Here is a 10,889-nt window from a genome sequence, read left to right as displayed (position 1 = left end):
AATACATGCTGAATTTTGTTGAAAGCTTTTTCTGCGTCTATTGAAATGATCATATGGTTTTTCTCCTTCAATTTGTTAATATAGTGTATCACATTGATTGATTTGCATACATTGAAGAATCCTTGCATTCCTGGAAAAAACCCCACTTGATCATGGTGTATGATCCGTTTAATGTGCTGTTGGATTCTGTTTGCTAGTATTTTGTTGAGGAGTTTTGCATCTATGGTCATCAGTGATATTGGCCTGTAGTTTTCTTTCTTTGTGACATCTTTGTCTGGTTTTGGTATCAGGGTGATGGTGGCCTCGTAGAATGAGTTTGGGGGTGTTCCTCCCTCTGCTATGTTTTGGAAGAGCTTGAGAAGGATAGGTGTTAGCTCTTCTCTAAATGTTTGATAGAATTCACCTGTGACGCCATCTGGTGCTGAGCTTTTGTTTGTTGCAAGATTTTAATCACAGTTTCAATTTCAGTGCTTGTGATTGGTCTTTTCATGTTTTCTATTTCTTCCTGGTTCAGACTCGGAAGGTTTTGCATTTCTAAGAATTTGTCAGTTTCTTCCAGGTTGTCCATTTTATTGGCATAGAGTTGCTTTTAGTAATCTCTCATGATCCTTTGTATTTCTGCAGCGTCAGTTGTTACTTCTCCTTTTTCATTTCTAATTCCACTGATTTGAGTCTTCTCCATTTTTTTCTTGATGAGTCTAGCTAATGGTTTATCAATTTTGTTTATCTTCTCAAAGAACCAGCTTTAAGTTTTATGATCTTTGCTATCATTTCTTTCATTTCTTTTTCATTTATTTCTGATCTGATCTTTATGATTTCTTTCCTTCTGCTGACTTTGGGTTTTTTTTGTTCTTCTTTCTCTAATTGCTTTAGCTCTAAGGTTAGGTTGTTTATTTGAGACGTTTCTTGTTTCTTAAGGTAGGATTATATTGCTATAAACTTCCCTCTTAGAACTGCTTTTGCTACATCCCATAGGTTTGGGGTCATTTTGTTTTCATTGTCATTTGTTTCTAGGTATTTTTTGATTTCCTATTTGATTTCTTCAGTGATCTCTTGGTTATTAAGTAGTGTGTTGTTTAGCCTCCATGGGTTTGTATTTCTTACAGATTTTTCCCTGTAATTTTTATCTAGTCTCATAGCATTGTGGTCAAAAAAGTACTTGATGCGATTTCAATTGTCTTAAATTTACCAAGGCTTGATTTGTGACACAAGATTTGATCTATCCTGGAGAATGTTCCATAAGGACTTTAGAAGAAAGTGTATTCTGTTTTTTTTGGATGGACTGTCCTATAAATATCAATTAAGTCCATCTTGTTTAATGTATCATTTAAAGCTTGTGTTTCCTTATTTATTTTCATTTTGGATGATCTGTGCATTGGTGAAAGTGGGGTGTTAAAGTCCCCCAATATCATTGTGTTACTGTCAATTTCCCCTTTTATGGCTGTTAGCATTTGCCTTATGTTTTGTGGTGCTCCTATGTTGGGTGCATAAATATTTACAATTGTTATATCTTCTTCTTGGATTGATCCCTTGATCATTATGTAGCATCCTTGTTTTTCTCTTGTAATAGTCTTTATTTTAAAGTCCTTTTTGTCTGATATGAGAATTTCTACTCCAGTTTTCTTTTGATTTCCATTTGCGTGGAATATCTTTTTCCATCCCCTCACTTTAAGTCTCTATGTGTCCCTCAGTCTGAAGTGGGTCTCTTGTAGACAGCATATAAGTCTTGCTTTTGTATCCATTCAGCCAATCTGTGTCTTTTGGTTGGAGCATTTAATCCATTGACATTTACGGTAGTTAACAATATGTATATTCCTATTACCATTTTGTTAATTCTTTTGGGTTTGTTTTTGTAAGTCTTTCCTTCTCTTGTGTTTCCTGCCTAAAGAAATTCCTTCGGCATTTGTTGTAACGCTGCTTTGGTGGTGCTGAATTCTCTTAGCTTTTGCTTGTTTGTAAAGCTTTTAATTTCTCCGTTGAATCTGAATAACATCCTTGCTGGGTAGAATAATCTTGATTGTAGGTTTTTTCCTTTCATGATTTTAAATATGTTCTGCCAGTCCCTTCTGGCTTGCAGAGTTTCTGCTGAGAAATCAGCTGTTAACCTTATGGGGATTCCCTTGTATGTTATTTGTTGCTTTTCCTTTGATACTTTTAATATTTTTTTTTTTGTATTTAACTTTTCATAGTTTGATTAGTATGTGTTTGGTGTTTTTCTCCTTGGAATTATCCTGTACGGGACTCTCTGCACTTCCTGGACTTGACTGACTACTTCCTTTCCCATATTAGGGAAGTTTTCGACTATAATCTCTTTAAATATTTTCTCAGTCCCTTTCTTTTTCTCTTGTTCTGGAGCCCCTATAATTTGAATGTTGGTACATTTAATGTTGTCCCAGAGGTCTCTGAGACTGTCCTTAATTCTTTCAATTATTTTTCTTTATTCTTCTCTACAGTAGTTATTTCCTCTTTTTTATCTTCCAGGTTACTTATGCATTCTTCTGCCTCAGTTATTTTGCTATTGATTCCTTCTAGACAATTTTTAATTTCATTTATTGTGTTGTTCATCATTGTTTGTTTGTGCTTTAGCTCCTCTAGGTCCTTGGTAAACTTTTCTTGTATTTTCTCCATTCTATTTCCAAGATTTTGTATCATCTTTAGTATTATTACTCTGAATTCTTTTTCATGTACACTGCCTATTTCCTCTTTATTTCTTGGGTGTGGTGGGGTTATTTATTTATTTATTTTTTGGTGATATGCGGGTCTCTCACTGTTGTGGCCTCTCCCGTTGCAGAGCCGAGGCTCTGGACGCACAGGCTCAGCAGCGATGGCTCACAGGCCCAGCTGCTCCGTGGCATGTGGGAGCTTCCCAAACCAGGGCACAAACCCACGTCCCCTGCATCGGCAGGTGGACTCTCAACCACTGCGCCACCAGGGAAGCTTGGGTCTGGTGGGTTTTTACCTTGATCCTTCAGCTGCAGTGTATTTCTCTGTCTTCTCATTTTACTTAACTTACTGTGTTTAGGGTCTCCTTTTTGCAGGCTGCAGGTTCGTAGTTTCTGTTGTTTTTGGTGTCTCTCCCCAGTGGGTATTTTCAGTTCAGTGCGTTGTGTACGCTTCCTGGTGGAGGGGACTGGTGCCTGTGTTATGGTGGATGAGGCTTTCTTTTTTCTTAGGAGCTCTTTCTATATTGGAGACTAGCCTTTTCAGGGAAAGTAGTATTCCATTTAACAAATCCATCTTAACTTAAATCCCACTTTCCATACATTCACCCATCCCAAGGGGTTAGATCAGAGGCTCCAGTGACCTGGGGTGAGACGGAGGGCATGATCTCCTTCACAACCCAATCTCCTTCACTTCCTCCTCTGAAGGCAGTATGGGAAACAGTGAGAGGAAAATAGATGCTGCTTCCTCTATGACTACTCCTGAGGAGGTGGCTGCCCTCTTCCACTTTGGTTTTTACATATTCTCAATCTAATTGTGACTGAAAGCTCTTTGGTTCTGTGTGACTGACATCCAATGCCAGCTCTCATTGGTGCACCTTGCAGTTTCTTCCAAGGACCCTATAAAGACTTCTCCTTGGGTTACCTGAAGTAGGATATGGGGGTCCGATTCTGCCTTTTCCAGCTCTATTTCTTCTCCATGAGTTGGCTGTGTATCTCTACAGGCTCTTGCTGCTGAGAGCTTCCTATCCAGTGGTCAGTCCTCTTGGGCTTGTTATTGGCAAGGTGATTTACATTCAGACAGTTTTCACTTGATTCATGGGACATTCAGTTATTCTTTTTATAAAAATTTTATTGAAGTATAGTTGATTTACAGTGTTGTGTTTTTTTCTTCTGTACAGAAAAGTGACTCAGTTATACATACATATATTCTTTTTCATATTCTTTTCCATTATGGTTTGTCACAGGATATTGAATATCGATCCCTATTCAATTATTCTTATCCAGCCATGTGGTTGGGATGCAGGCTGATCTCTCTCCTTTTCCCAGCTCCTGAGCACTTCTCTCAGCACAGCATCTTCCTCCTGCATGTCCCCATACACCAGCAATTTCAAGGATGCTAGTTTAGATACTATGTAATTTTAAAACCAAAGACAGTTACTATTTTCTGAGGTTTTGATGGTAAAGTAGATGGTCTAGTCTTCAATTTTGTAGGAAGGGGTGTGGGATCCCAAATCTAATGTCACCTCTCCTCTCTCATGTCAGTCTATTGAGAAAGAGGTGCTACTTCTCAAAGTTTAACATGCTCTTGCTCTCCGAGGGACCAGAGGAATGGGCTGTGGTGGCTGTATCAGTGTCCTTCTGTAAGCCTTGACCAGAGGGAGCTGACCACAATAGGGGGAGGGTCTTTAAACTTACAATATGTGGTCCCGAGTATGTTTATTTTTTATTTTCTTAGCAACAGACTTTAATCGTCATTTCTAGAAAATCAAGAAAAAAAACATTACTTGACTTCTCACCCAATTGTATTACACAGAGATTTACAAACCAGAAAAGAGACCCCCTAAAAAAAAAAAAGAAAAAAAGAAAAGTGACCCCTTAAAATGATGATGGTATAAAATTTTACCACTCTTTAGAGGTTGGCAACCTGGGGAACTCCATAATATACTCAGTTCTTATGCAGTAATCTACTAAATTGTTGCATATAAAGACTGATAGAAATCAATTAACAAGGCAGTTGTTGAGCTTTTCTGATTCTTCATTCAAACTCTACAAATTAAAATAAAATGAGAGTTAGATTGGGATATAGGTAATACAGTAACACCCTCCTTTTTATCTTTTTTTTTCACTAGTGAACTACTGTTCAAATAATTACCAAATACCAGCAGGTTTCTAATTAATTTTTTTGATAAACCCACAATTTGACATTAGTGAGTTCACTCTATTCAGTCTTAAGGGTATAGACATTGCTTTTATATTATATTTGAAGATTCTCCTGTCAGAAGAAAAATAGAATGGGATTGTATTCAGATCTTTATTTAATTAGCTTTAAGCATTGTTATTGTAGGGAAAAAAAGAGAAGAAAATACCAGCTAAATGATCAGGTCAAAAATGACTCCATATCACCAGAGAAGTTACAAACCAATAATGAGATTTTACTTGTGATTCTTTATCTATGAATGAAAACTGACTGTACAAGAGCCAGGAGAGAGAAGAGGCCACAAATGCCTTAAAATGTTTTTTCTAACTCACACATAACATCTAATTCATACTTGGGTTGGAGTAAGCCCATTGCTCCTCGGCCAATTAAAAGTAGTTTGTGTGAAAGCCCACCCCAGAGCTGTGCCACTGTGGCTAAGGCTTACTGTGCTAAGTCTGTGGCAGTATTTGAATGGATCACCAGGAAATATTGGTTGCTTGGATGTCTCTGCAGTCCGCTTCTGTCTTTGATGCCAGGCCACCCAGCTGCTTCCTTAGAGACCTTTGCCTTTTTCTCCTTGAATTCCCACCCAGAACACTTTGAAAGACCACCCAGTACTGACCTTGATATTGAAGTTGAGTGCACGATCTGCACATAGGTGGGGGCTAGTGCACTCTGCAGAGGTAGGTCCCTGAAGTTTAGAGAGCCAGGGTGAGGCCTGTTAGAAAACCCACCAAGGAGATTGAACAATGGCTGGCACCTAGTTGAAAGGAATCAAATTATTTGCCTATTAAATATTTATTTTCTATTTGAGATTTTATGTGTACTTTTGGAAGCCTACTTAAATTTCAAGAATTCAGATTATTTGGAATTTTAAGGATTTAATATTTTTGTTTTTAAAATGCTTGCATATTTTTTGTAATGTGGGATTAGTACCATATTACAAATTTATCTTAAGATAAATTTGAGTATCCCCTAACATAATTATGGGGTTTGTTGTGCTCTTGCCCCTTTTCTACTACCAGTTTTGAGCCAATATGAAGTATGTTTGTCTATTAATTTTATCTATCTACCTGCCCGTGTGCCACAACTACTGAAGCCCATGCCTAGAGCCAGTGCTTTGCAACAAGAGAAGCCACCGCAACAAGAAGCCCACACACTGCAACCAAGAGTAGCCCCTGCTCGCCACAACTAGAGAAAGCCTGTGCACAGCAACGAAGACCCAATGCAGTCAAAAATAAAAATTAATTAATTAATTTAAAAAAATACAAAAATAATTCTTCAAATAGAAACTTAGAAAAATATCAAGTATATTGCTGGTAAAGCTGGATGGTACAATGAGCTTGAATTTAAGGCCAAAATGGGCCCCTTGTTCTAAGTTCCCTATGAATTGAACTTATTCACCCAGTCACAGATAGGGCAACTGGACAACTGTAGCCTCCTGTGCAGGGGAAGAGTCTGTTCTGGGGGGCTGGCCACAGGATGGAAGAGAATCCGAAGTGGGTAGTTCCAAAGAAAAAGAGTCAAAGAGAAAGAGAGACAGGCACTTGCAAGCAGACACCTGTAACCCAGCAATACACCCTCCTCAGTCTCACTGTGGCAGAAGGCATGTCATCCGTCAAAAACAACAACAGCAACAAAATTTGTATGCCTTCCTTATGGTGGAGTTTTCACTGGAAAAGTTCCCAGCCAAAGGCTATTTGTTCCAACCTACCCCTTGCTTCTAGCTGTGATCATATGACTATCTTTTTGCTAGTGGAATATCAGTAGAAAGGATATATGTCACTTCTGGACTAAGTTGTGCATTCTTCATCTTCTCTTTCCTTTTCTCATTGGCTAGTTGTATACCAAGGGTTTCAAGACCCTAAGAAATAAGCCATCACACATGGAAGGAGTCTATGTCCTTAAATCAACACATAAAATACCATCACCTCCAGCCAGGACCAACAGCATTGAACTGTTATGTGAATGAAATTGAAATTTCTATTGTGCTAAGCCACTGAAAGTTGAAGGTTTACTTGTTACGGCAGCAAGCATTACCTTCATTTATATAGTCACTACTCTTCTCTAGGATAGGAGGGAGAGAAGGAGGTACAAAGAGGGCTGATGGTTCATTCCCAACAATTCTAACAAGCTGGAAGTTCTTATTAAAGAGGTTGAAGCAGAAATTAAGGGAGAGGGAAAATAGAGCTCCCATCATAGTAACTTCCCAAATGCCAAAGGACTAAGTTACTCTAATGGTTAAAGTTTGGTCCCTTGGAAGATAAGAAGACAAATATGCAGGTTGCCACACAAATCATCTTGGTAGTTGTCTTTAAGGAGTAGTTTAAGGGAGTTCCAGCAGCAATGTGACCACTCTGAAGCCTTCTCAGGAAAAACCAACAGGATGAAACAAAAAATAAGAAATCTTCCCTGGGATTGATTAAGCTATTTGGGTGCTAACCTGTTACCACTTGTTTTTGAAACCAAATAGATCATACACTATATACAGACCTATAAAGGGAAGGCTTTGAAGTAGGAAACATTAGAATTGGAATTCTTGATGTAGTCTAGATAATAGCAATCCTTTTAGACTCCTAGCTTCTCTGATTTCCTAAAGAATGAAGTACTTGTAATAGTATTATATTCATCCTAGATATTATGAAAATGTAAACCCTTCAGATTAGCAGGTGAGATGACTGGTTCAGAGGAATTTGGCTCCTGAGTTGTGTGACAGTTTCAAGACACACTAAAAAGAAATTGGATTGTATTTTTCTTCAACCCACTTACAGTCATGTTAATTTATTCATTCATTTATTAATTAACAAATTTATGCTGAATACCTACATGCCAAGACCTCTTCTGAGCCCTGAGGTTACTGAAAAAGAAGACAAAAATCTCTACTCCAAGAGAAGTAAATTCTAGTGGGGAAAATAGAAAAATGAAATATGCACATTCCAGAATATGTCAGAAAATTATTAACAATATGGACACAAATAAAACAAGGCCTTCCCTTTTTTATAAACGTATGGAATACCTTGATTTATGTCAAAGAGGCAACTCTTTCATTTAAAATGCAAACTCTTGGAGATTGCAGTAATACTGGGCAGTCTGCTTTTAGTGACAGAACTTTGTGTCTTTTGAGGCTGTCTAATATAGAGAGTAAATGACCACTAGTACATTTTCTTTCTTTCTTTTTTTTACTGGGCTCTGAACTTCTTGCTTGAAGAAGCACTTATCTAGCAATAGCAAATGATTTCTTTATCATGTAGTCTTTTGAAATGCAAATGCAGAAAATGAAGGTTTCTTTGCTAAGAAGTCCAGAGATGACTCATTTATATTCTCTTGAATCACTTTTATACCTAAAGAGTTTCCAGTACAGTCTTCTGACATCTGTCACAAACAAAGAGGAGTCACAGTTTTCAGGCTCCATCTGCTGCTTACTTACTTTGTGACCTTGGGAAAGTTACTGAAATTTTATGAGTCACTTCCTCACCTGAAATTCAAAAAGAATAATGCTTAGCTCATTGGGTTACTGTGAGCATTAAGTAAAATTCTATAAGTAAACTTCTTAGCTTAACATTCCCTCAGGAAATGATAAGTTCTATTATTACTATTTTTATTATCCTACTTCACATTCTAAAAGGAAGGTGAGTCACGTGTGAAGTTCCTTTGATTCTTCATTTTTTGCTTCATAAATTAATGTCTGTTACTGATTCAAGGTCTAATGCTGAACAAATAACAACAACTTTTCACCAAGTGACTAATCAATTAACTGGTTGGCTTGAAACAGATTTTCTGAATGTTTTACTAAAGCTTCACTTGCAGATTAAAAGAACACTCTTCACTTAAGTCCTGCTGTGCTTGACACTTCAGATGACGGTCTCCATACAAGACCACCAAATTCCCTTGGTACAGTTTGCCACATATAAACGTTGATTGGCTATGAATTGGCTGCTAATCTAGAACCTGTAATTGGACCAACTATCCCACAATCTGGCTATCTGCCATGCAGAGACTTCCAAGAAATTATTCTATGTCCACCCAATTTTTTAAACAAAAACAAAGTAATGATCATAAAGAAAAGCCTACCAAACGTGATTGTATTGTCTACACTATCACGTTCAATCTTTGTGGCTGTTCTGATTTAATAGTGGTATACTTTTATTTTTTAATATAAAAGGAAATAGTACCAAAAAACCCATAGCATTGACTTACAACTTTCTGCTTCTATGAATCAGGATTATTTCTTTTTTCATTCAACCCACCTGCCCCCTGTTTTTCTTTTCTGGTGTCTCCCAGAAGACTCAAGAGAGCTTACCAGCTATAGACTAATAGCATGTGGAAGCTAGAAAGGGTTTTAGAAGTCCTATGTTCTAATTTTCTTGATTGAAAGATAAGAAATCTGAGGCTCAGGGTAACCCAAATTCATAAGGTATGTGGCAAAGTGTTCATAATAGTTTCAATACTAACATTTCTCAATTATTCATTATTTTTAAGGTATTTTGCCAAATGCATAAAAGGTATTATTCTATTTAAACCTCTCAAACATCCTTGTCTGCCATATTCACTAGGGTGTCCCCAGTGCCTGGGACAGACTCTAACACTGTAGGTGCTCGATAAATATTTGTTGAAAAATAATAAGTGAATGAACAACTTTAAGAACGAGAGACTATCGTATCGCCATTTAGCAGATGATGACACGGAGGCTTAAAAAGGTTAAGTGATTTGCATGAGGTCATACAGGTAATAATTGACAGTGTGGACTCGCCTCAGTTGTGAGTCACTCTGGAATCTTAGTTCTTATCCACTTTCAAGGGCTATTTCTGGGTTTGTGGCCAGTGTGGGGCTAGAACCTGTGGAAAATATGCATTGTGGATATTTCCATGCATATTCTTGCGCTTAATTTCTTAGGACACCTAGGATTTAATGGGTTTTCCTGGCTTTCTTGAATGAGATATGATGCGAGAAATGAAATTACTTCATTGCAAAACCCCACGAACAGGTAGTGAAATAATTAATTTGAAATACTGGTTCTGCATAAAAACATTCAAGGGAAGAGTTTGACCATTGAGGCTATTTGATTTGAAAAAAATGGTAAAAGCAAGAATTTGTTTTACACCCCTTTGAAAAATAGGCAGTTGGGACAATGGACTTTATAATATAAAATTCAAGTTCCTGGCATAATCAGACTTGCAACTGCCCAGCCTATTTTACAGACCTTCCATGCTGGTCTTTTTATTGTCTTATGAGCATGTATTGTTCATTTCTACCTGCCCCTAGGTTTTACTCTTTAACAGAAGTATAACACTCTCTCCATTCTTTACCTCTTTTCCTTATCTCCTGTTTTACAAGGGCCTGTTCAATTACCCCTTCCTCCAAAAACCCTCCCTGAAATGTCTTCAGTCACGGGACTATCTCCCTCTTGAACAATGTGAGTACCAATCCATATATTTCATATATTTCACATTTAATCACAGTCTAATATGGAAGTGATTTTTACTTTCCCTGCTTGGGTGCCATTCTATACAAAGGATGGCAAAGTTTTCAAGAGTATGTGTTGCATTTTATATTGTACTTTGTTTCATCACAGCTTAGTGCCTTATGTATGGTGATAGCTCAATTTGATATCTGTTGAAAGAAAATGAAGGAGAAATAGATTAAAAAAATGATCACACTGTAGGAAGAGAGATTTTTTTTCTGCTTGATTTTTTTATAAATTATAAATTTTTAGCATGACAAGCTTTGAAATGTAGGCTTGCACCTCATAAAAAGGACATGCAAATGAATTCTATATGTTTTTTTTCCTTCTTATCTTTACCATTGGATGAAATATTTATGTGCGTTAGTACTCAGCTTGAAACTGAGTTTTACCTTTCATGTGACCAGTTGACCCAACTAATTTTATGCTCACTCCTGATTTATGTCTCAATTTCTTACCCTGTTTTCAAAAACGATCATAAGTGTGTCCTTGGAGCAGAGCCGTGAAATTTAACTTATGTTTTTGGAGGCCTCTGGGACATTTGTGTGAAAGTGTGTAAAATACAAAT

Source organism: Pseudorca crassidens, chromosome 5 (genome assembly GCF_039906515.1).
Source record: "Pseudorca crassidens isolate mPseCra1 chromosome 5, mPseCra1.hap1, whole genome shotgun sequence".
Lineage (NCBI taxonomy): Eukaryota > Metazoa > Chordata > Mammalia > Artiodactyla > Delphinidae > Pseudorca > Pseudorca crassidens.
This window is presented reverse-complemented; position numbering follows the sequence as displayed.